This window comes from Pinus tabuliformis, chromosome 4_1 (genome assembly GCF_031772625.1).
Source record: "Pinus tabuliformis cultivar Carrire ecotype Pingquan chromosome 4_1, CPIR1, whole genome shotgun sequence".
Lineage (NCBI taxonomy): Eukaryota > Viridiplantae > Streptophyta > Pinopsida > Pinales > Pinaceae > Pinus > Pinus tabuliformis.
In genome coordinates this window covers 234,044,254-234,070,629 of record NC_142303.1, presented here as the reverse complement: position 1 = coordinate 234,070,629, position 26,376 = coordinate 234,044,254, and the positions used below count along the sequence as shown (strand labels likewise).

The 26,376-nt window shown below is 39.6% G+C and overlaps 1 pseudogene; it reads left to right on the top strand.

Annotated features, from left to right (window-relative positions):
- The first annotated feature begins 1,635 nt into the window (after positions 1-1,635).
- On the top strand, positions 1,636-26,376 carry LOC149175107 (uncharacterized; annotated as a pseudogene).

The following is a 26,376-nucleotide window of genomic DNA, read 5'->3' as shown; positions in this document are numbered from 1 at the left end:
AGCCTATGTACCAACTCTGGATTCCACATGATGGGCTGATTAAGTCTGCACCTTCCCTGACTGTCAGCTAGCCTCACGATCCACTCATACAGTTTAGTCGAGAATGACGCGAAGAAGATCTCGTGGATTTCCGTGTATATGTAGCAATCCAGCCACCTCTCCTCAAATATCTGCGGAGTTTTGTTTTCCTGTACCGCGAACTCGTGAAGCTTCTGATCCAACTAATCTTCAATCTCTTTCTTCGTAGGGTTCTAGCATTCTAACATCAGACATCCCTAAGGCAGATCCCAGTCCTGACAATGCAACCATTTGTTGGCTTATTGGGACCTGAGCCAGGTTCGGAAGTGTTTTTAGCCAGAAAAATCCTGCACTACCAACCCTTTCAGCAACAGTCCACAGAGTGCAGACTGAAGTCTCACCCAAGGTAGCAGGGGAGGGTGTTGGAACCAGGTTTCTACACCCTAGGGATGTCTTGATGATAACTTAGAAGGATCACAAACTAATCTGTGCCTTTGCATTGCTCTGCATGGCTATCCATCCTTCATGTAGATCTACAATGGGCACTTCCTAGATGCCTTTTATTATAAGCGTTTATTATAGATCCGATCTAATTCTTATGGCCTTTAAGCAAACATTTAACAGTGATAAACAGTGTGCACAACCATAAATATGCATAAATTCAGAACATAAGCAAATAGATAGATTTGTGATAAAACACACAATTATTTCAAAACACTTATATTTATTTATCTCATGTTCAGTACAACCAAATCCGCCCTGCGCACTCAGCTGCAGGGGTCTGCGCACATAGCTGCGAACTCTACCAGGCCTCTATGCACACAGTTGTAGAGCCTCTATCTATCTACTAACACCCTCAACTTCCACTTACAGTCGCAGAGAATATTGCCTTCATAAACCCATAACATTTAATATCAAAACCAAAAACTGAATTCTAACCATAGAGCCTTGCTCTATTTATACATTCCCATTGTCCGTGGACCATGGGCAAGCTGACTCACTTTCTATTTTCTTACATTATTTTTGAGCGGACAACCGTTTGACTTGACCCATTACAATTCACGCTTCGTGCACTTCGCGGAACCTTTTACCATACTTTTATCCAAAATTGTGGACTTTAAGCCCCAAAACCATTACGCGGGGGATCCGCTGCCCAACAGTGAGCTGTAGATCTAGGCGTCATAGGTACAGACCAATGTGGGTTGAAGCAGCGTGGTATCAACTAGTTTGGCGACTAGAACTTTAGGGGTAGAAGAAATGGTGCACGTGTTGGATCCCCTAGCCATAGCATTGCTAGATGGAGTGTTGACTACAGAAGCAGAAGTTGACAGGGCCACTGTCAGTGCCCTCAAGAGGGTTGGGCTAAATTTGGCCACACTTCCAAGTGAAGCCCTTAACACCTTGCAAGATGGTGTGATCGCGAAACTTTGGGCTCAGGAACAGCATGCCCCGAACGTTATCAGTGAAAAGAATGTGAACACCGCTCAGATGGCTGTATAGAAGAATTATTCCATTGATCTTCTTAAGGCCATCAAGGAAAATAATGAGCACACGAATAGGGTGGTGGCTGAGGCATGCAAGACTATTCGAGAACTGGATTTTTCTGAAGATGCACCAATGGATGTGAGAATTCAGAAGCTCATTGCTGGAGTGTGTGAAGCGAGAATAGAGCTGGCTAAGATTCAGTTTGAACTGAACCTTAAAATTATAGAGCTCGAGTTCAGGGCCCAACCTTCAACTCCACCAAAGGTTAAAGAGCAATGCGTGGCCGCTGTCAAAGATATAGTAGTAGTTGTAGATGCCACATTGAAGGATTTCACTACGCTCTTCAAGGAGTCACTGGAGGTAGTCACCAGCCTATAGGAGGATCCAAATGTGTAGAGGCTAGAGATAGAGGCATGAGAGCTATAGCAGAGATATGATGAGGTTAAAGCGATGGCACACAACATTGCCATTACACAAATGTTAGCGAAGCTGCAGGAAGCAAATTTGCTTAAAGAATAGGTGGATGTAGCACAACACATGGAGGAAGTACTGAAGGCTCGATTGAATCCTTGGCTAGATGAAGCGTATGTGCTCATGGTCACTATTGAAGGGAAATTGGCCAGTCTACAGGTGACACAACAGAAAATATAGGCAGACAGAGTAGAGCCAGCGATGGAGCAGTTGGTCAACCAAGTTAAGTAGGTAGCGACACAGAGTACTGCCAAGGTTGCAGTCATACAGGTGGAGCAGGGAGGTCTTCTCGACAAGATCTCCTCACCGGCCAAGTGACTCGAGGCGAGTCACCAGATTTGTTTTGGGGGCCTGTGATGAGCCCCATAAATGGGTAATTATATGGGTTCATTTTACCTCTTAACTCAGCTTAATCCACCATTCTCATTAGTTTATTGCATGTTTTTTATTATATTTATGCTAATAGAGTGAATTGGGTTAGTCATTATGCCATGAAGTCTAATGTGTGCCTTATGCAGATTTTTGGTCAATTTTGGGACAAAGTCAAAGGATTAATGAGCATTTGGCAACCAATATTCGAGGAAAACAAGGGAGAGGATTTGTAGGAGGGTGTCCCCCTCATTTGTGAATCCCTACCTCAAATCCTCCTTCAGAAAACTCGGAGCACACACAGCCACATTCATGCATCAAAGAGGCAGTCGAGCAAGTGAAGAAGAATTTTTGTCTATCTCTAGTCTTGGGAGCCAAGCCTCCTTGATTTTAGGAGAGTTGTTGGAGGTGCTAGTTGTATAAATAGGAGGGCTTAGGTGCTCAGTAGTTTAGTTGGATGTTAGCCAAAATTCTCGCACTTTTGCTACAGTTTTTGCTCAGCTCATTTTCGAGCTTACTCTTGTGAATAGTTTATGTAATGTGACTTTTATTTTGATAATGGAGATGAAATATTTTGTGAGCCAGCACTAATTTATTTCAGAGGGCTAAAGCTCTTGGGTTAGGGCCCAACCCAAGCTGCCCACCACCTCTTGCTTTGTACATGAATTAATTTCTGTTAGATAGATTCATTTTTCCGTAGCAGAATAGGTTGCTTTTGGTGGTTTACATAATTGTTTCCATTTCAGTAGCTGAAGTAGCTTAAATAGTGGTAAGAGAAAGATACAAAAAGGCTATCAACAGAGCCTGACCTCCTTTCCTCCTTTGGGGACCATGAATTGAGGTCAAGATCTGCTGGCTGCCATAAAAACACAGTTTTTCTTTTCCCATGGAATTTCTAGTGTTATAGTTTGATTCAGATCCATTTTTCCATACTCATTTCAGTTTCTGCAATAAATCTCTTTCTATGCTTTCCTGTTCATATAGCACTGTTTAGCACTTTATTCTTCTAGGTCAGAATTTAGGTTAACATAAGAGATAGTTCTGTTCTTTTGGTATGGTTAGTTCTCTTCTTGCTCAATTTCAGTATTTTGACTTGCAGCTCACTTACAACACACCTATTCTCACAGGTCCTAATTCTCTCATCATCATCTCTTTTCTCATAGGTTTCACAAGTCATTCACAACCCTTCACAAATCTGCCCTAATTTTTGCATTTCTCTCATAAACTTTCCTCTTGTCTCTTGAACAAATCCAACCATCATATTCTTTCCTAATCATCCTTGATGAGCTTCAAACACCTTGACACCTCCCTCTAATCTTCAGATACCCTTTTCCACCATTTTTTCACCTTTAAAACCTCTAAAAATAGCTCTCGGCATCCTCCTGTAGATCCCCTGCAACCTCCTGTAGAATTTCTTGAAAGTGACTTTTTGAAGTCCAATTACAGAGGAAGTCTCCATAAGGTTACCAGAGGCTTCTTAGGACTCCCCCACACCTTCCTACACCTTTAGAAACCCCAAGGTCACCTCCCATTGCCACCAAATCTCTGCCACAACCACAAATAGATAAATTACAAGCATAACAATTTCACATAAAACACTCAAAAACCCAAAAAGATATTTTTTTCTAATTTCGTTCCAAAAATAGCTTGAATAGATGTAATTTACTTTCTCAATAGTCAATGGCACTCATTTCATCAGTTTCATCTCTTTTATGTAAAAGTAGGGTTAGTTGGAAAAATTAGGGTTTGATAGGGTTTGCTTTACACTCCAGTCTTCTTTCTCTTTCTACAAGAAGAATAGTCTCTCTAGAGTTAGCTTTCTTTCATCACAGTTAAACACTTCTTCTGGAAACTCATAGAAGTTGGCTTGAGCTCCTAGTGATCTTGTGCCAGCTGACCAAGTGACAGCCTGCAGTAAGAGCTAGTACTTGTGCATATAGCACCATCGCTTCCAAGTTTGTTACAAACTACTGAGTTGATAAAAGTAAAGTAGGAAGCCCTAGGAGTAGTAGCATTGTTGCTGCAATACTGGTGCTCATCAGCCTGTTGGAAACAGGTCCCTTGGGGTCAATTTTGGGGGCAAAAGCCCATGTTTTGGGGCTAAATGCCCAAATTTTGTATAAATAATGTAAAGTCTCCACATTTTGTGGTCACGTGGGGCGAAGATGTAAACAGTTAAAAAGGGTTTCCGCCCTTATTTTAGATAGTCTATGTCGGCTTGATGAGATCTGCCCTTGGTTTGCGGACCATAGGAATGTATAAAAAGGGATTCTTAGAAGAATCCAAGGGAAGTAGTAAGTAGAGTTCTAAGTAAGTCTTTGGGTCTGGGAGAGCTAAGAGCGAAGAGTCTTACCGTAGGTAGAGGCACTGAAGCTGAGTGCGCAGAGGCCTAGGGTAGAAGTCTGCAGCTAAGTGTGCCAACCCCTGCAACTGTGTGCACATGGAAGTTAGAGTCCGTACTAGAGATTTGAGCCATTAATAAAGAGAATTATTCTGGAGAAATCTGTGTATGAGCTATTTAACTTCTGTTATGAATATTTGCGATTATGTTATGGTGAGTAGTTGATTTATGATTTAATGCTATATTGATGTGTGATTCTGTGTATTTTACTTTTTTTTATGGACACAAGTAAGAAATATGTTTACGTGAAGATAATCATAATGCATGTTAAACTTAACCAATACTTAAGCTAATCTGGGTAGACACAGAAGCAAGGATAATTACAGAAGCATGTAAGCATCTGAATTGACTATTTGGGGTTTGTGAATGATGATTGGAGATTTTCGTGAAGATTTCAAAGCCGAATAAGAGAATTACTTTGATAAGCCCTAAAAGGCTTATAGATCTACATGAAGGAAGTGTTAGGGTATAAAATGACATCACGACCATCTCAGGGTGTAGAAGCTTGGTTCCTAAATCCCCCCATACCACTTCGGGTGAGACTTCAGTCTGCGCTCCACAGATTGATGCCGAAAGGGCCAATAGTGTAGGTATTTTCTTGGCTGACTAACGCTAAACCTAGGTCAGGGCCCATCAAGCCAACACTATAGTTGTAGTGGCATATACTCAGTATTATTATTCGTCCCTGTGATCATGTCCATTTTGGAGAGATTGGCCATTGTCTTCTAGTGCATATTCATGGAGCTGGACTAATTTCTTGGTTAGTTTTCCTCAGAAATAGAACCCTTTTTTGATGTGTTTTGGGTGGCACAAGCACCTACTTTACAATATATATTTGGTGGAATTGAATCAAGCTTATGGCATATGTGTTTGGACTCAACTTTCTAAGATTAGTGTTGGAAAATTCTTGAATCAAATATGTTATGAAGGGTCAAATTATGTGTAACATTGTTCATTTATTTAGAAGAACTATATTGTGATTTATTACCCTTTGATGCCTACGTTTGTTGCTGGAGACGTTTACTTTGTAACTCCCTTCTTAAATAACATTTGCTACAAATTTACATATCTATCAATAAATAGTAAGTACATTGTCACGCATGTTTGAAATTTCTCCTTAATTCAGATTTTTGCAAGAAATATCTATATTAGCAAACAACAAAATAACACTACTGTAGGTTGTTAATTCCAATTATATTCACTCCTAATATTATGAGAAAGAAGCTAGCCCACGGGGCTTTGGATTGATGGTGAATGGGTGCGCTGTTAAGGCACTCCTTGCGATAGGTCACCGGTTCAAATCCCCCGTGGGTACTTAGGTTAGTCTTGACTAGAAAAAAAAAAAAAATTATTAGAAAGAAGCTCATAATTTCCGCCTTATAAACTCCATATACCTAAAATCATTTTGGACACTAAAATCCCTTTCAACCACCCCTAAGAATCTATAAAATCAACTTTCCTTTTGTTGTTACAAATCTAAAATTATTCAAGCATAATATCATAAATCAGATATTCCCTAACACTTATCATCACTCCTTGTGCTTGCCATACTAAAATATTAGGATTTCTGAGGGATTCACCCACTGTGCCAAATGATATGTGGCCAAAAATGTGTGAAGACGGTAACATGGTGAAAATTATTAACCCTTATTTAGTTGCCTGAGGGTCTTATTCATGCTTGGTATTACTTCCCAACATGGAACATCTATTGAAAAATATTATAGTATTTGGTATGTTATGTATGTTAGATGGTTGCTCAAAATACAACAAGGTGTTCATGAAAAAGGAAGACCGATATTTATTTACTAGAAGAGCATTGGAGGATATTATTTTAATGCATCTATTTTGTTGGAAACAATCATCTTCATTGTTTCTTGATATCACCAATCTTTTCTAGAAATTTGTAGATTGGAGCAACATAAAAAATTTCTAAGGTAATTGATTTTGTTTGAAGGCTACTACACATGGAGACCCTCGTAAGTACTTACTACTATGGTAATTACTTGGATGTCCTAGATCCATATAAGATATTATAGTGGACGAAAAGATCATTCTGGTTAATTATTTCTAATATTCTTTGCAAAGAGATATATGGTTGCAAGAGTGGCCTTAATTTTTTCTTGATAAAGAAAATACTCAATAAGGGGGGCTTTTGCATTCAAATAAGAATTTTTTGTTATTAAATCTCGTGATACCCTAGTTTTGTGTTGGGTTGTGTTATATTATTTGCACAACTAACCTATATTAGGTTGGTGGACCTACCTATGGTTTTGTGCATGGATTTTGCACATGGTTTGTTATGAAACCAGCTCAAGAAAAGATAGAAAAGATAGATCAACGCCTTAGAACTCAGCCTCCTCGAGGGGGCAACCTCCTTTACATTACATAAATGAACAATTCTTGGATGATTCAAATGACAAAACCTCCTTTCTATATATAGGAGTCTAAGGAGTCACAATATAATCCAGCTGACCTAACAATAATAATATAAAGCCACAAAAATAACAATAGATGGATTCTATGGGGCACAGAAATAACAATATGGGGGTAATAGGGGCACAACAATATAAATAAGGGGTATAACTACAATAGTAATGGGGTAATCACTAGTATTATAGGGACCCAACATGCCCCTCTCCTTCAAAAAAGTGTTTTCCTCAACGCTTGAGTAGTTCTGGATACTTCTGCATAAAATTCTCATCCTCCCATGTGGAATCTTCAGCAGATAAGTTCTTCCACTTTATAAGATACTCTAAAATTGATCGATTTCGTAGCTGTCGAGTTCCTGTTTCTGTGACTGCTTCCGGTTCCAATATAATTTTTCCATCCTCGTCAAGTTCTGGCAATATTGTTTGAATTGGGAGCTTGTCGCATATAACCTTCTTTAAACATGAAACATGGAAAACTGGGTGCAATCGAGAAGCTGCCGGAAGCTCCAATTTGTATGCCATAGTACCAATCTTTTGCAACACCTTGTACGGACCATAATACTTTGGTGATAATTTATTATCCTTCTTAGCTTGCTTTAGGGACATTTTCTTATATGGTTGTAGCCGTAGGAATACCCAATCACCTACATCAAAAATTCTTTCACTGTGATGTTGATCTGCCTGTTGTTTCATTCTATTTTGTGCCAACACGAGGTTATCCTTTAAGAGTTGGAGGACTTGTTGTTGATGTTCGATGTGATGTTCCATTGCCTGAACCTTAGAATTTTATCTTAAATATGATGTGATGGATGGTGGTTGATACCCATAAAGTGCCATAAATGGGGTCATTTTTGTTGTTGTATGGAAGGAAGTGTTATACCACCATTCAGCCAGAGGCAACCATTTGACCCATTGTGTCTGTTTATCAGATACAAAGCAACGAAGATATCCTTCCAAACATTTGTTTACTATCTCAGTTTGCCCATTAGATTGAGGATGATAAGATGAGCTATGAGCTAACTGAGTACCAAGACAAGAAAATAATTCTGTCCAAAAATTTCCAGTGAAAATGGGATCTCTGTCACTTACAATAATCTTTGGGTTTCCATGTAGTTTTTGAACGGTTTCCATAAATGCAGTAGAAACTGTACTGGCTTTAAATGGATGTGATAATGCACAAAAGTGTGCATACCTGGTAAGTCTGTCAACTACCGCCATGATGACACTCTTTCCCTCAGACTTGGGTAAACCTGTGATAAAATCCATTGAAACCTCCTCCCAACGTTGGCTTGGAATGGATAAAGGTTGTAATAGACCCGGTGTCTTAATTGTTTCAACTTTATTTTATTGGCAAACCAAACATTCCGCCACAAACTTTTGAATATCTGATTTAAGGCCATCCCAAAAAAAAAATCCTTCTTAACCCTATGGTAAGTTTTTAAAAATCCTGAGTGCCCTCCTAAGGGAGAAGTGTGCAATTCCATAAGAATCTTTTGTTTTAGCTGGGAATTCTTACAGAGGTATAAGCGATCTTTGTACCATAACGAATCATTTTGCCATCTAAATGTATCAGAAGTACTGGAATCTTGTTGTAGCTTTCGAATAAGTGCCCATAGTTCTTCGTCATTCTTCCATTCCTCCCTTGCTTCATTTATCCAATCTGGTTGGATAATAGAAATGGCACACAACAATGCTTCCACATCCTCATCCTTTCTTGAGAGTGCATCTGCCACCACATTTTGCTTCCCTTTTTTGTAGATGATTTCAAAGACATAACCCAACATCTTTGTGACCCACTTTTGTTGCTCTTCAGAGGATAATCTTTGTTCTAAAAAGTATTTAAGGCTATCATGATCCGTTTTTACCTTGAAGTGTCTTCCCATTAGGTAGGGTCGCCATTTCTTAAGTGCATGGAGTATTGCCAACATTTCCTTCTCATAAATAGCTTTCCTTAAAAACTTTCCCTTGATTGGACGACTTTCAAAAGCAATGTGTCTTTCATCTTGCATTAGAACAGCACCAATTCCATTTCCTGAAGCATCACATTCCCTAATAAAGGTTTTTGTGAAGTTCGGTGTAGCTAAGACTGATGCTTGGCACATTGCCTCTTTAAGATGTTCAAAGGCCTTTGTTGCTTCTGGAGTCCATGAAAATGAATTTTTCTTCAATAATGTTGTTAGAGGTGCTGCTATTCTCCCATAATTCTTAAGAAACTTGCGATAATACCCTGTCAACCCAAGAAATCCTCACAGATGCTTTATGGATGTGGGGATTTTCCATTCCTTAATGGATTTAATTTTGCTAGGGTCTACCTTAACTCCTTCATGAGATACAATATGACCCAAATATTCCACCTCCTAGACTCCAAAGAAACATTTGGATCTTTTTGCATATAATTTTTTCTCCTCCAATAGTTGTAGCACCCTGTCAACATGTTCAACATGATCCTTCCAAGACTTGCTGTAGATTAGTATATCATCAAAAAGTACTAACACAAATTTTCTAAGGAATGGTTTGAAAATTGAATTCATCAAACCTTGAAATGTTGAAGGTGCATTGGTAAGGCCAAAAGGCATGACCAAAAATTCATAATGACCCTCATGAGTTCTAAATGCCATTTTCAGAATGTCTTCAATCTTCATTCTGATTTGATGATATCCCGAACGAAGATCCAACTTGGTGAAGTAAATTGATCCATGCAATTCATCCAGTAATTCATCAATGAAAAGAATGGGGAACTTATCTTTAATAGTGAGCTTGTTGAGCTCCCTATAATCCAGACACATGCGCCATGATCCATCCTTCTTGTGCACCAATACTACTGGAGCTGAGAAAGAACTTTGACTCGGTTGAATTATACCAACCTCTAGCATTTCTGCAACCATACGTTCAATTTCACTTTTTTGGACATAGGGATATCTGTACGGACTGATGTTTGGAGGAACACTTCCTGGAATTAGATGAATAGCATGATCATGATCACGCATAGGTGGGAGACCTTTGGGAGTCTCAAATACCTTGGAATGATTGTCCAGGACTTTTTGGAGATCTGGAGAAATAGATGATTCCAATGTGGAAACATCTAGCGAACATAATTGTGCAATTACACCTCTTAGCTCCTTTTTTAGAAGCTTAGTCATGCCATTAGAGCTGATTATCTTTCCTGGTTTCCCTGCAATACCCCTTAATTCAACTTCCTTTCCTTCCGTAGAAAATTTTATGAAAAGTTCTTGAAAATTAAAAGCTATTGTACCCAAGGATTGTAGCCATTGGACTCCTTGTACAACATCAGCACCTCCCATTGGAATGGAAAGCATTGAGCTAGTCAATACATATTCTCCCATGGATAGCTTGATATTATGGCACTTTCCAGAGCAATTTATTGTTCCTCCATTTGCAATCATCACTTGACACTCTGGTGCTGGATATAGGAAGCAATTCAATTCTTTTGCTACCCTACAATGAATAAAATTGTGGGTGCTTCCTGAATCAATCAACACTATTACCTTTTTCTTCTTGATTTGTCCTTCTATCTTGATGGTTTTAGGAGTGGTAATTCCCACCAATGCATTACAAGATATGGTCGGATTTATTTGTTCTTCATCTAGGCTTTGTTCCTGGAGTATATCCTCTTCTTTTGACCTTTCTTGCTCCTTTTCTTCTTCCTCTTCACAATCTATGTAGAATAATTTCTTCTCAGCACACTTATGGCCTTTTGTGTATTTGCTATCACAACTGTAACAAAGCCCTTTTGCTCTTTTTTTTTCCAATTGTTGTGGTGTCAACCTTGTAGGTTGTGGAAGACTAGGGGCAACAACACTTTCGTCTTTATAGTTGTGAGTCGTATGCTTCCTAGTTGCCATAATTTTGCTTTCCATTTTTCTTGCTAACCTGAATGCCTTCTCTAATGAATCAGGTTCCCAAAGGTGAACATCATGTTGGATATTATCCTTTAAAGACCCTATGAACACATCAATCCTATGCTCCTCTAGAATATCTTTTACCCTTATGTTCAATTTTTGGAACTCCTCAATGTGCTCCATTATTGAACCCTTTTGTTTGAGACTTATCAATTGGCTAAAAAAAGTGTTGCTTTTTGTATCCTCATAATGTGCTATCAATTCTTCCGTAAAAATTGCCCAAGTGATAAATTGTTTATGAGAACAAAGCCATTGATACCATACAAACTGATTTGGTTCCAAATATACAGTTGCCATACGTACCTTTTGTGCGTTTTGCACATTATTGAGATCGAAGAATTGCTCCATCTGTAATATCCATGTGGTGGGATCCTTGCCATCAAACTTCCTCATATCGATTTTTGGAATATGGTGATTCTTTGATCCAACATTAGCATCTATGGAATCATGATTAACATTTCTTTTGTTCTCATCATGAGTTTCCTTTACTACCTTTTCACCATTGGTAAGTATTTCTTGTAGAAAATTTGTCAAATCTGTCTTCAAATCTGCCATGCCTGTCTTCAAATTTGTGTTCAAATCTATCTTCAAATTGTCCATCTTAGCTTCCATGCCATTCATCTTAGCTTCCACACTGTTGTGGGGAAAAGTATCCGACTCGGAATGACCCTATCCCTACTCTAAGGGTGATAGTTCCTTAGCAACAACTGAAAGCAAAGCTTTGATATTTTTCCTTTATGAAAGTACAGAGAAGGAAGAAAAGATTTACCAACCGATGTCTTTCGCTTTTGTTGATCCTGTCTTCTCTCTTTGCCTCTTGTTCCCAGCTCCTTGCTCCCTTTTCCGGTCCAACTACACAAAGATCCTGCAAAAACAAGAGAGGGAAACTACAAGAAACATGTACTCATAACTGATGCATGGATTAGAATGGATCAAATATACAGATAAAAACAATACATCATTGCAGTACAAGTATATAGGAGAACATCAAAAGCTTTATTGATAGAAGAAAAAGGTTCTGAGAAGGTTACAACCATAAATGGCTCCAATCCAGCAGCACCTCCCCAGCAGCAAGAAATCTCCTCTTCTTCCTCTATAAAAGCAATCACCCAATAGCTCTAACTGTAAACCAACAGCACTTCCTTGCTTTGCACAAAATTCCAGCCTCCCTAGACCTCATAGAAGAGCTCTATATATAGGGTAGAAGAAGAAAGGATGAGTCAGCTTGAGACTAACATAAAGCTGCCTTGTGTCCTCTCCCTCTTCAGTTAAACTTCAGTTCTTGAGTCCACTTGGAGATCCTTGCTTCCACATGGAGATCAAGTACCTCTTACTCATCACAGGGCGAATTCCTTGAACCAAGTGTCAGTTTGGAAGCTTCCTGGGCAATTGACACCTTGCAGAATGACTGTGCCACTTGGCCAATCTCGCCCAGCGCAGGTAGCCTTCATTAGAGTTGACTTTCAGTGCAGGTACAAGGAGGAGCAGTTGACATTCAGCGCAGATGCTCAGTGGAGCAGCTGACATGATCCAAAAATAGCCTGTTTTTAAGTGTTTTCAGGTGGAGAACTGATAGGAAGTGCTGTGGTTTGCTGACCTTGTTCCTCTAGGGGTAAGAACAACATGTTTAGGGACTGAGGATCCCTGTAATTATTGACATTTCATGCTCCATGCTGTGAGGCACAAAAATGTCTATAACAGTTGCCCCCTAAAGTATGAGGCCGTTTATCGGGTGAAATGCTTTATCCAGAGGGTCCGAAGTTCATTCAAGTGCTGAGAGGTGCCCTGTAATACAATACAATACAATACATTATTTTTCATTCCGTTTTCATGATCTAGCTGAGGCGGGCATTCCCATGCTCAGCTTTATAAATACATTTTGGTACATAGAACAGACGATCGTCTGATGGTAGACTGATAATTTTCTGCTGAAATTATCATCCTTTGAGTAGGATGATCATCTGCTGCAATGATGCACATGACAAATGCTTTTATATTTCCTGAATATGTATCGCAGCCCGGATGGATGAAACTAGATCCGGGGTCTTCAAACTCGTTCGATCTTCACTCTAAGTACAAGTCGATCCATGTGAGAATTTCGCTGAAGTCGAACATGGAAAGACATCGCTTGATTACCGGTCAATGATGAAAACCGTTAACAAGCGCGAGAGGAATCACTGATAATGATAATGACCCTCAAGGTACTGCAGTACAATTCACGTGGCGTGAATAAAGGACTTGGCGTCGAACGCCACGCAAAATCTTCTGGTCGAAGGTCATTGATGTATACCTGTCGCCGGAAGTGAGAAACTTGCCATTGAGGCATGCAAGCTTCAAAGTACTGATGGGGTTGTTCCTAGATCAACTTCTTGGATAATGAGCTGAAGTCGACAAGAAGCGATCCGTCAAAGGAGGGCCTTAATGAATCCCACATCAATGACACGGAACGGAGCTAATGATTTTAGTGGAGGTGAAAACAAACTGTGACATATGATTCAGGGTGGCGATCATGAATGGATGAAGGATAATGTATGGCAGTGGATGGGACACGGTTGACACTTTCAGAATGACCTCTCTTGAACATATAACGACACTGATGCGATGGATCGGTAGCATTACCCCAAAATGTGGATGGTTTGGCGAAGACCATGGTGAAGAGACCGGTGAATGAAACAACCCAACCCGATGTGGTACGGAAGAAAAGTGTCATGTTCAAGAGCGACTTGCTACCATTAAGCTTTGATGTTCTCCCAATTTTTCCCCAGTCATTTCTGACCAGTACCTCTTTATTTTTGTCAAGCTTGAGGAGGATAACATATGCTTGTTCTATAACCTGCCCTTCGGGCAAGCCCATCGCTATGATTTAATGAGCTTAGCGATAGGGAAACTCGTTCTCGTCTAAAGACAAGTTTGTCGCTATTTAATCATTTTAACGAGTCTAACGACAAGGAAAACTCGGTCCTTTTCATTTTTAGAGAGTCTGAAAAGGTACAAAAAGTTAACTCCATAATTCCTTTTTCGTCATCTAATCCCTTAAGTCCGAAAAAGTATAAAACAATACAGAAGGGATGAATTTTCGATTGCTTTAACGAGCCGAACAAAACAAGCGCTCGATCTTTTTGTGCAATAATCCCTCAGGTCCAAAGAGATTAAAATCTAGAGGAGGGATAGCTCTTCCGGTCGCTTTAACGAGCTGGAAGGCCAAAACTCGGCAAACTTTTCATATTTTACGAGTCAGTGAAAAGAGCTCAAAGAAGACTCGTCTTTTGAGGAACGAGTGATAAACAGGGATAGCAGCAGATTCCAGGTACAAGTTGGAATATTCCAATCATGGCAGAGTCACAAGGATGGCTAAGTGAAATCACTCTTCGCAGCTGTTCCTCAAAATGGGTAAACAAACATATGGAGATGAACATTTGGCCAAATGAACGGATGGAGGTGAGACTGCAAGAACATGACCAAGGGCTTTAATATGGCTGTCAAAGGTTACATTCACCAAGGTTATTTACCGGTTCATTTTTTCTGGGTGAGCTTGAACTCTAGAGGAAGATTGCTCACAACTTATGTTTATTTTTTAACGAGCATGAACTATGCGCTAAAACTGCTCGGATCTTGCGTTTATTTTTTAATGAGCATGAACTATGTGCTAAAACTGCTCGAAACACCAGTCATAGAATAAGAACGCCTCCTGTGAGATAGCTATTTTTTAAGGAGTTTTATCTCACGAAGCTATGCTCCAATTTTGGCAAGTTTTTACCTTTGCCCCACAGACTTTCTTCATGCAAGGTCGGAATCGGCTAATCCTACGAGTTTAAAGGGTTAGACCTACAGGTTTAAAGGGAGGACCTAAAAATTTAAAAAATAAATAGTCGTCCCTCGCTCACATTCCAAAAGTTTGCATGCCCCCAGACATAGGATAGAATTTCGAGGCTGCCCCTCCTCTTCCCTACCTCTGCTTTTCTTTGGGTGTTCACAGCTACTTGTCATCTTGCTAATCTAATGTTAACGATACTAGTATTCTCGTTATTTTAAGGGGTCTTACGCGGTACTCAGTCTTCCCGTTGGCCAAACTTTTAACGAACAGCTATTTGTGACAAGAGAAGAACACTACTCAAAGACAAAACATTGGTATTATTGAGGGAGGCTTGTCTCTTTCTTATTATCCGAAGAGGGTTCTATTTGCTGCCGCAAATCAATCTCTTTCTTCGGCGATGTCTATCATTGGGTTACTCAAAGATGGTTACCCTCTGTCACAACAACAGAGTCTCCTTCTTTGGAGGCTGCCCCTACTTATCCTTCAAAACATTTGTTTTAATGGGTGAGGCTTGCTTTTCCCCAAAGATGGTTACTTCTTGCTGTCACAAATGGACCCCCTCCTTAGTAGAGCCCACCTCTTTAGACAAATGGAGCGACCGCTTCGCTCACATAACTTTGACAAAAGAATTTTATCCTAGAACAACCCTCCTTTCCACTGCCGGACGGGGTACGGACTAGTCCATTCTTCTGCGGAAATTCTGCCTTATACCCGGGGTTTCTTCTGCCCGAAGCAGACCAGGGTGCATGCCCCCTGGGTTCCAGTCTTTCTTTCCGAATCACTCGCACTCATCGGGAAGTAGGACTGGGGGTGGAGGCGAATCTTGAGTGAACAGACCATTTAGGAATGGTATTTGACTATTTGCGATGCGAGATCCCGGAAACGAAAGTTGGTCTACGAGCTTGACCATCCTTCCTTCGTGTGGAAAACACATTACTCTAAAGAGTGAGGAGACTATCGCTCCCATGCAATAAATATAGTCACGTCCAAGGAGTAGGTTATAATCCAAGGGTCCCTGGACGACCATCACGTTCAAATTGACGGTCTTCCCTTTCAATGTAACAGGCACATTGGGGAGGATTCCTAATGGTCGACTGGTTCCTTTATCAAAACCTGAGAGATTTCTTAACTCAGGTAAAAGCGCCGGGGAACCCAGTGCTTTCCAAGCAACAGAGGAAAGGATACTCACAGACGCCCCCTCATCAATGATAGTACCAGCCATAATCATTCTATAGATCTGGACAATGATTCTGAATGGTATACTGGCTGGTAACCGGGGTCTGCCTAGTTGATTCCAATCAAACGATACAACCAGGTTGCTTGGTGGTGGGACCGAATATACGGCCGGGTATGACACTGATGATGTTCCTTCCTGCGATAAAGGAATGGGCGCATTGCCCTGACGCTCATCAGAGTCGGTGCTAATGAAAAGAACCTGGATGGTGTCATCCTTATTCTCTTCAGTGAGGGTGTCGCATGAAGATGACTCTTCGGCGACGGTGTCATTTGAAGATGAAACTTCTGAAGGTAGAACCGGGTCAACTGCCGTATCGACCTTTGGACTTTCGTCCGGTCTGGATTCAGTAGGTTCATTTTCAGTGACTGACGCTTCAGCCGACCACTTGAGCGGGCCAGCTATATTTTCAACCAACGAAGGACTTGGCACGAGTTTTTTGTATCTAGGAGGAAGTTTTACCGGTGAAACCGGACGATCTTCCAAAACTCTCTTCGCTTCGTCTAAGAAGGGACAACGGTGGATGGCATGACTGCCTTCACACAACATACAGGGGAATCTTACTCCCCCTTTTTGTCTTGATCCTTCACTTTCGCTGGTTGACGGAAAGCAATCAACTTGATTGTCAGAGGTTGATGCCCCCGAATTGTGCAAACGAGGGGACCAGTCCCTTAGTATCCAGGGAATACAGGGACAATCTCTGTGGAAATGGTCTCCTCTACATATGACACATGGCGATTTAGGCCCGGTCGGTGCAGTGTGTGATTTTTTGTCAGCTGTCTTCTGCTTGCCCCCAGTCGCCTTCGCCATAGGCTCCTTCTGCGTCTTTTCTTTCTTCTTCTTTTCCTTCTTCTCCTTGGGAGGTTGACTTTTGCCAGCTCTACCTTGCGAAGATGAAGGATCAGAGGAAGTATTGTAAGAAGTGGAAGGGTGGTGGGTAGTTCTAGACTGTTCTGACTGTTGATTCGACTGTTCAGGATTAGTGGCGATCTGGACTACATTAGTTGAAAAGAGCCATACAGGTAGGCCAATTGTCAATCCTGGAAGTGACAATGTCGCCATATGAGGCGCACCAACATCTCCCCAAGAGGAGAGGGGATTTGGACTTCCGCCAAGGTTGCCTCCTTGGTTGGTGAGCTCCATACTTTTCAACTGAAAGATCAACGTGGGAATAACAGGTGATTTTGTTCCGCCTAAAATAAATTTTATTAACGACGCTTTTAGACACAAACTTGCTTTTTCATGTTTTAAGAGTCGAGAAAAAGCTAAAGATGACTCTAGTCGCCTTCGATGTATTAACGAGCCCGAAGTGACAAATGCTCGGTTGGACTTTTTCAGTTATAGAGTTTGAAAAAGGCCAAAAGAAACTGCTCTGGAGTTCTAGGCAGAGGGTGTGCCAAACTTTTCGCGAAACCACAGAATACGTTTTACGGTACAGGTGGTCGATCTTCGTGAATGCTGTGTTCACTACATCGCGATCAGTAGGGCGGCCGACACGGCTTCCTATGGATAAAGGATAATTGCCTATAGGGGTCTCCCAATATATACGCGACGGTACGTGGGAGCACAAGTCCGTATTAGTGCTACCGACTCTCAGGAGGAATCACCCACCTTCGTAGAGATCGACAGTCACTATGTTTAACGACGCCGGAACACGTCTCTACCTAGACCTCTAGATGTTTGCGTTATGTTACAAAGCGTTGTTATGTAAATTGGATTTATTTTAATGTTGATCTTGCTTAGCAGTTTGCCTTTAAGGATCACCACGAGATGTATGTATACAACTTCCTAAATGCAATCTAAGATGAGAAGCAAAACTTTTCAATCTTTCAACTTTGAAAACCTTAATCTACTGAGGGAAAAGAAAGACATCAACTTTTCTCACAGATCATAGAACACACACTAAATGCATTTTTTCCTAAATCACATGCAAACTGTCAATAATGCACATGCACAATGTAGATATTTCTTTTCTTTTTCCTTAATGTTGATGTAAGACAAAAAGGAAACTGCTGTATAACTTTGAATCTAATTTCAAGCGAAAGTAAACAAGCTTGTCCAAAATCAAAAGACACCTTAAGATCGACTTGTTTAGACACTGGAAATGTATAGATTCAAACCACAAAAATGAAAAACAAACAAACTCAAACGGCCATGAACAGTAACAAAACTAGCTCTTAAGATCACAAAGACACTTTTACAGTTTAGGATCTAAGAGGCCACAGCTATACTGGTTTGCTTTTCACAATGGGAAACTGTAACTGAAACAAGAAATACTGAAAGAACAATCACAGTTTCATCATACAACTGAGGCGGAATAATGTCAAGGAAAGTTGGTTTACAGCAAGTACAAATGACAAGCAATCAGCAGCAAAATAACAGTGAAAACAGGGCCAAGACTCAGTGGGAAACCTCAGCAAGACACTGGCTAACTGGTCCAGCGCAGGCTCTAGTCTGTCAAACTGACTCTCAGCGCAGTTCCCGAAGGGAGTACCTATGCTGAAATGCAGACTGCCTTTGGACAGCCTGCACTGAGACACGAGAGTTGCGTTTACAAGGATTTCCGGGTCATAAAAAGCTCAAAAATTCACTGTTTTTGCTGAAATAAAAAGCTATAGGTCAAGTACAAGCTAAGGGATGATCAAGAGGACGAAAAGTTATCACAAAGAGCACAAGAGTCTTTTGTGGATCAGCTCTTCAAATCATGAATCTGCTCAGAAAATGAGCAAGAGTAGCAGCCCCTCTACTTCGCTTTTGATATAGTCAAAAGCTTTTTGATTTGGTACTCTTTTGTTCAGAAAATGAATAGCAAAGATACTACAAACACCAACAAGATACTAGGCTCCCCAGCGGAGTCGCCAGTTTGTTGTGGGGAAAAGTATCCGACTCGGAATGACCCTATCCCTACTCTAAGGGTGATAGTTCCTTAGCAACAACTGAAAGCAAAGCTTTGATATTTTTCCTTTATGAAAGTACAGAGAAGGAAGAAAAGATTTACCAACCGATGTCTTTCGCTTTTGTCGATCCTGTCTTCTCTCTTTGCCTCTTGTTCCCAGCTCCTTGCTCCCTTTGCCGGCCCAGCTACACAAAGATCCTGCAAAAACAAGAGAGGGAAACTACAAGAAACATGTACTCATAACTGATGCATGGATTAGAATGGATCAAATATACAGATAAAAACAATACATCATTGCAGTACAAGTATATAGGAGAACATCAAAAGCTTTATTGATAGAAGAAAAAGGTTCTGAGAAGGTTACAACCATAAATGGCTCCAATCCAGCAGCACCTCCCCAGCAGCAAGAAATCTCCTCTTCTTCCTCTATAAAAGCAATCACCCAATAGCTCTAACTGTAAACCAACAGCACTTCCTTGCTTTGCACAAAATTCCAGCCTCCCTAGACCTCATAGAAGAGCTCTATATATAGGGTAGAAGAAGAAAGGATGAGTCAGCTTGAGACTGACATAAAGCTGCCTTGTGTCCTCTCCCTCTTCAGTTAAACTTCAGTTCTTGAGTCCACTTGGAGATCCTTGCTTCCACATGGAGATCAAGTACCTCTTACTCATCACAGGGCGAATTCCTTGAACCAAGTGTCAGTTTGGAAGCTTCCTGGGCAATTGACACCTTGCAGAATGACTGTGCCACTTGGCCAATCTTGCCCAGCGCAGGTAGCCTTCATTAGAGTTGACTTTCAGCGCAGGTACAAGGAGGAGAAGTTGACATTCAGCGCAGATGCTCAGTGGAGCAGCTGACATGATCCAAAAATAGCCTGTTTTTAAGTGTTTTCAGGTGGAGAACTGATAGGAAGTGCTGTGGTTTGCTGACCTTGTTCCTCTAGGGGTAAGAACAACATATTTAGGGACTGAGGATCCCTGTAATTATTGACATTTCATGCTCCATGCTGTGAGGCATAAAAATGTCTATAACACACACCATTTATCTTAGCTTCTGTTAACTTTTGTGAGCGTGACATTTGTTGCACTTGTTCTTGTAATTTTGATATATCATGTAGCATTTCTTCCTCTTCTTCATGAGTCATGCTAGAGCTTTCAGGTTCCTTACTAGGTGTTTGCATTTTCTTTCCTCGAGGCATCAGTTACCGGTAATAATGCTCTACTATGCCCTTTGAATTCCTTCAAAATAAATTTTCAAACCAAGCTTAAGCAAAAATTTAAAAAAATCTACACCTTTTTTCACTTTGTAGGAGCTCGATATTGCCTCTGATGTATCTTTGTACTTTCCAATCATCTAGTTCTAAATTTGGGACCTGTAGTATCTCTCTGTGTCCTCTTTCCAATGCCACCAGTCTGATCAAAATTGGATTATCCAAGAAAGAGTTATGCACAATCTCCCAAGATGACCTGATTATAGACCTTTCCAGAAGAGCGAAGTTGTATGAAGTGCCACGTGTACAATTTTTTATATTTGGTTCTAAAAGAGATATACAAGAAACTACAGTCCGTCCTCTTTTTGTACCTTCTTACGAAATTTCAATCTGATAACCAGAGAGAAAGTTATGATGATTTTCCCCAGGTCACTTGTTTTGAATGTAATTCAGGAGTCTGCAACAAGACCAACTTCCTCAGATCATATCTCCGCAAATATCACATGAAAAGCTCTGAAATTTGGACCCAAGGTGAAACGAAATTTCTTCTCAAATGGGTTTTTCTTGCAGCTTCTGAAATGTCACAGAAAAAAAGTTATAGTGAAAATGCCACGATGACCTGTTTGGAGCAGCGAAACCCTAGAATCCAAAGCTCTGATTCCAAATGTTATGAAACCAGCTCAAGAAAAGAGAGAAAAGATAGATCAACGCCTTAGAATTCAGCCTCTTCGAGGGGGCAACCCCCTTTACATTACATAAATGTACAATTCTTGGATGATTCAAATGAAAAAACCTCCTTTCTATATATAGGAGTCTAAGGAGTCACAATATAATCCAACCGACCTAACAATAATAATATAAAGCCACAAAAATAACAATAGAGGGATTCTATGGGGCACAGAAATAACAATATGGGGGTAATAGGGGCACAACAATATAAATAAGGGGCAATAGTAATGGGGTAATCACTAGTATTATAGGGACCCAACATGGTTTTGGGCATGATGTTTTTCTGTCCATGGTATTTTGTAGGTCTGGTCAAGGGAACTATAGTTATGTTCTAATCCAGGGTTAATGGAGTGACGTTTATGGATGCTTCAGCATGTATATATATGTATTGTAACACTGAAAGGAACATAATGAAAAATCAAATTGGTAGTCCCAGTTTTGGGATTCAGGGGAAAATCTTTGTGTATATTAGTTTTATGTTCTATGCTCTTGCCATTGTTTATTTTCTGTTTTAGAATTTGTATGCAGGTAATTTATGTACGAGGTTAAAACCTACATTTTGATCGTTGGAATAATACTCTTGTGCACTCATCATTGCTGGAGACATATTCTAGGCATCGTACTACCTTTGGGGACAATATTTCTTGGAACCACAAAGTTGATATCCAAGGTGAACCTATGCATGCACTTTCTGGGAAGTGTATATCACAGACCAGAGTTGGAGGGCTATTCCAATGAACTGATATTTTGTATATCGATCCGATATTTTTTTTTCTCTTCCTCATTAGGTTCTATCCTAAATTGTTCACTATAAATTCAAGATTTGAATGTGAAAATGTCCATTTGTCCATTGCATTGGATTTTTGAAGTTTTCCTAAGAAATACAATTTTTTTCGTAACTGTTAAGAAGAAATGAAAAAGAATTGAATATATGAAGACCATAAGAAGAGAGGGAGAATAAAACCCCAAGAAACCCAAAAGATAAAGTTGGAAAGGAGGAAGCCCTAGACCAACAATGTCATTAACCCTAATCTCTCCTATCATCCAATGATGAAAGGAAGTAGGTGATGAGTTTTATAATGCCCAACTACCTAATAAATCTGGTAGATCTTCTCATAATGATTCTTATGACCAAAATCGTTTGGAATGTACAAATAACAGGCAGTGAACCTAGAATTAGAAATGTGGAAAGATCCATCTCTTAGAGCCTATGGTCAAAGGTGAAGAATCTCATGAAGGACTAGGGAAATATATCTATCGCCTTGTATTGTAAACAAATATTTGATCCATAAGAAATTCAATATCAATGTTCAAGTATTGGAGTAAAGAGGAAGGTATAACATGCAAGTTGTTTATGATGCTTTGGCTAGAAATCTGTATAGAGAATTGGATAATCATAAGGATATATGTTTTGGCTTGAGTTGGAGTCTGCCATGCAACAAATCCTGTGCAGCATGGTCATAACATGGAAAATCATGGAAGTGAAAATGGGCCAAAAGTGTGAGATAGTTTTCCTTGCATTAATATACTCTGATAGAATAGTAATGGGTACTATGTCAAGTATTTCCATCCCGTTTCACTTAGGCACATGTTCCAAGCTTCACAATTATAAAATATAGAAGGTGTCACTAAGGAATGGAAGAGGAAGATCTAAGCCCAAATATATTCGATGTTGACTTGGAAACATTTTTTCTATAGTGTTTCTGATCCTTCGTATCCTATACTCCACCTTGATTTTGTTGTTGAGATTACACTAAAGTATGGGCTAGAAGATACTATTAGGGTCCTATAATTTATAGGATCTCAAGTTGATTGAGTATTTTATCTCAGAAATTTCAAATTCTAAATAATATGTCATACTACAAATGATTTCAGAAGAGTAGATAGAAAAATGAAAATAAAATAAGGGTCTGCACATTCAAATGCACCCTAATTAGGTTAAGGTGTATTAGTTTAGGAGAAAAAGAGAAATGTAATATGTCTCAGATCATGGCTATGGCATCCTTATCCTAAGTTTTGCTTTTATTCATAAAGTGCTTCGCCCAGAAGTTCGATGGGGACCACCAGTGCTAATCCTTGGGCACATTACCACCACAGATTTCAAACTCCACCCACATTCGACGAACCTTGAAGCTTTTTGGACCCCCCCCCCCCCAACTATGATTCTATTTAACATGGGGGGGGGGGGGGGGCGACGAAACGGTAGTTTCCCACTACTACATGTCCACTCCTCAACATTTCGGACCCCCCTTCACTAATACCACAATTCGCCTCTACCCCCCTCCAAAAGCGGTATCCACTCCTTGCAGCAAACCACTTTCCTGGTTATGTCATCCCCCACTTCCACTCACCGCCATGTATCCTTTGCCTATTACTCTCGTGCCAACGTCCACCTGCCATATCCGTCATCATCTTCCACTCCTATTCTGCCACTTAATCATATTTCCACCAACCACGTTCCTCCACAATATCCCCCACCTCCATGTCACCTCCCTCCTCCACATCATATGTATGTTTCATGGTCAGTTAAATTATGTTTTTTTCCCTATACAACACAGTAATTTCAAACATGGTTTACAAACAACTGAGAATTAATTTTCAAAATCTGAAAGACGTTTTTGTTGCCAACATCCTCATGCATAAAAAAATATCTTTGTTTTGTAACATATGTTATGGTTTAGGAGAGTCGAATGAATCTTTGCAAGTATATTTTCCCAAATTTTCCTATTTTGAATCAGTCTTTTCAAATGCAGTGTCTGATAAGGTGTAAATGCATTTTCAAAAACTGAAAGAGGTTTTTGTTTCTAACATCCTCATTGAGAAAAAACTCTCTTAGGTTTCTAACATCTATTATGGTTTGGGATATAAAAAGTTATTACAAGACCCTAGTTTTCAGAATGTCGGGAGGAAAAAGCTTAAAAATAGTTAGTGACTTAGAGGCCACCTCATTGAATAAGAGTTGCCATCAAATTCTAATTTCTCTTCTTTGTCACTAGTAATCCACAAAGATAGTGCCAAGTAGATTCATTAGTTTTTAATGTCCTATATCTTAGTTCTATTTGTGTAAGACAGTTTGAGATATTTGTAAACACATCTTGATATTTTTTCAAGATATTTAAGTTTATAATTTGTATAAATACTTCATAGTTTTAAGTAATAGATGTTGATTCTTGAATATAAGTTCCTCTGCAAATTGTAGTTTCTAAAGTTGTTGGAAGTATCAATAATACAAGGATATTCGTCACAGGATTCATGTGGTGTACGAATTGGTGATGTTTTTCTTGTTCTCATGTGTTTAATCATTATATTCTTTCTCTAACATTTCTGAAAAGTTAGTTACATAACAAAAACTGTGATGAATAGGATATGTTATACAGAACAACCTGTTTTGGTTGTTAGTAATTTATATGTTTTCTGCTGAAGTCAAATTGAGGATTCCTTCATTGCTCCTTAGTTTCTACTGAATCTTATATTTCTTCTATTTCATAATCCATTTAAAATTATGAAAGATCCAACTACTGAAACCTAGCTTTCCCTGTGAAACTCCTTTAATCTTTTATGTAGATCTGGTTAATATTTAGACTCCATAGCCCAATGGAATTATAACAATTTAATCAACCAAGCAATCCAATCAAAAAACAATCAGTGTAGTCATAACTAGCCTAAAATTCACATCAAACATGGCTAAATTTTACAGAGAGATCCCTCTTTGAAGATGGCAGGGCTAGATCCTAGCTTCCAAAGTGGTTTTGATGTTGTCCTATGTTTTTACTCCCTGAACCTCAAAAATATAGAACGACAACATATACTACTCCAATGTAAGTGTAGGATGTCACATTTTCTGCCTCCTCTTATTTGTAAGTGAGAGTAGTATTAGATGCCTCCTTTTGAGTCATGTTTAAAGCTTGAATATTTGGTTTCGCAAGGTTGACCTGAAATGCATAACTATAATACAATGAGCTGAAAGTGTCTAGATTCTCTTGGAGTCCTGTGATTATGTGGGATAAAAGGACATTGTCATCCACATAGCAGACTTTTGATGGAAATCCCATAGAGAAGGAAACCACCTATATCACTTTGAAATGAGATCTTCTAAATCGTAAATATAAAGCTAAAAGAGTATGGGTGAAAATGGACATCTTTTCTTTAACATGTATGGTTGTGTGTATTCCATTTGTTTTTCTCTCTTGCTATTAAATACTTTAGTATGTCTGATTTATATATGCTAATTTAATTGGTTTTTGTGGGATTGTAGTGGCACACCAACTTGGGTTTTGATCACAGACACTAGCAGAGAGAGAATGTAAAGATAAGCATGATAAAATCACTATTGTTGGAGCATTTGTACAACATAGGTCTAAGAAGATAACATTGTCACGATAGTTTAAAAAAAAAAAACTCAACATCCAAGAGAAAGATGCTCACCCAGATAGAGAGAGTAGTAGCCATTCTTTTAAACACCAACATTATGAACCCTAGGCTAGAGGAGCATCACAATGGGTTTCTTTTTATTTTCCCATAGAAGGTTGTTCGAGCTTCAGTTCTAGTCACAATCATCGTTGTCAGCAGTAGTTGCATCGTCCTTCTCTACCATCATCTGGGTCTAGGATTTTTCCCCTAATTAGGCCTATTTTTCCACAGAGGAATATATTGGGCTCTCTTTATGATTCACCTTCATCTTCCTCTATCTCAAGGGAAGTTATTGCATCTAATAGACCTCTTGTTGGTGACTATGTTGGGAGCTGTTTGCATGAGACATTGCCATTACCACTGTCTAGGGAAGCTATTGTAGCAAACAAAGCTAGTGCAAATGCTAGAACTATACATAGAAGACAATCTTAACAAGTTCCCACCCAATTTGAAGAACATGAGAGAGATGAAGAGGAATGGATTAAAGGAGATCTCCCAAGGGATAACATTGAACTACATTCCTACATTGGGCATTTCCAATGTATCAAAGTGGATTTCAACATTTGCTTCTACCAATTTATCACCATGATATAATTCAATGCAATCCTGGGGTTTGCATAGGAAGCAAGAGAAGCAACAAAAACATATGCAACAATAATGGATGCCACAAACTATTCATCAACTTGGGTCATCGTTTTTAGCACCTGATATTGTGGATCTCCTTCATTAATGGTTGGACCTATGACAATAAGGACATCAATACCAGTTTTCTTAGCCCCTCCCTGTCAAAGGCCTCCTTCAGATTTTTTAAGCAATGACACCAATTTGCTGCCTTCTTGACTCCAAAATGCACCTACAATTCAAATTTGATTTGTTATCCCAATTTGATCTAGTCAACTTGTGCAGAGGAATTTACCACAAAACCTAGACCCAAGTTCCTTTGATAATTAAGACTCAGCACTTCAATTCCTCAATCATCTTAGGCTTTGA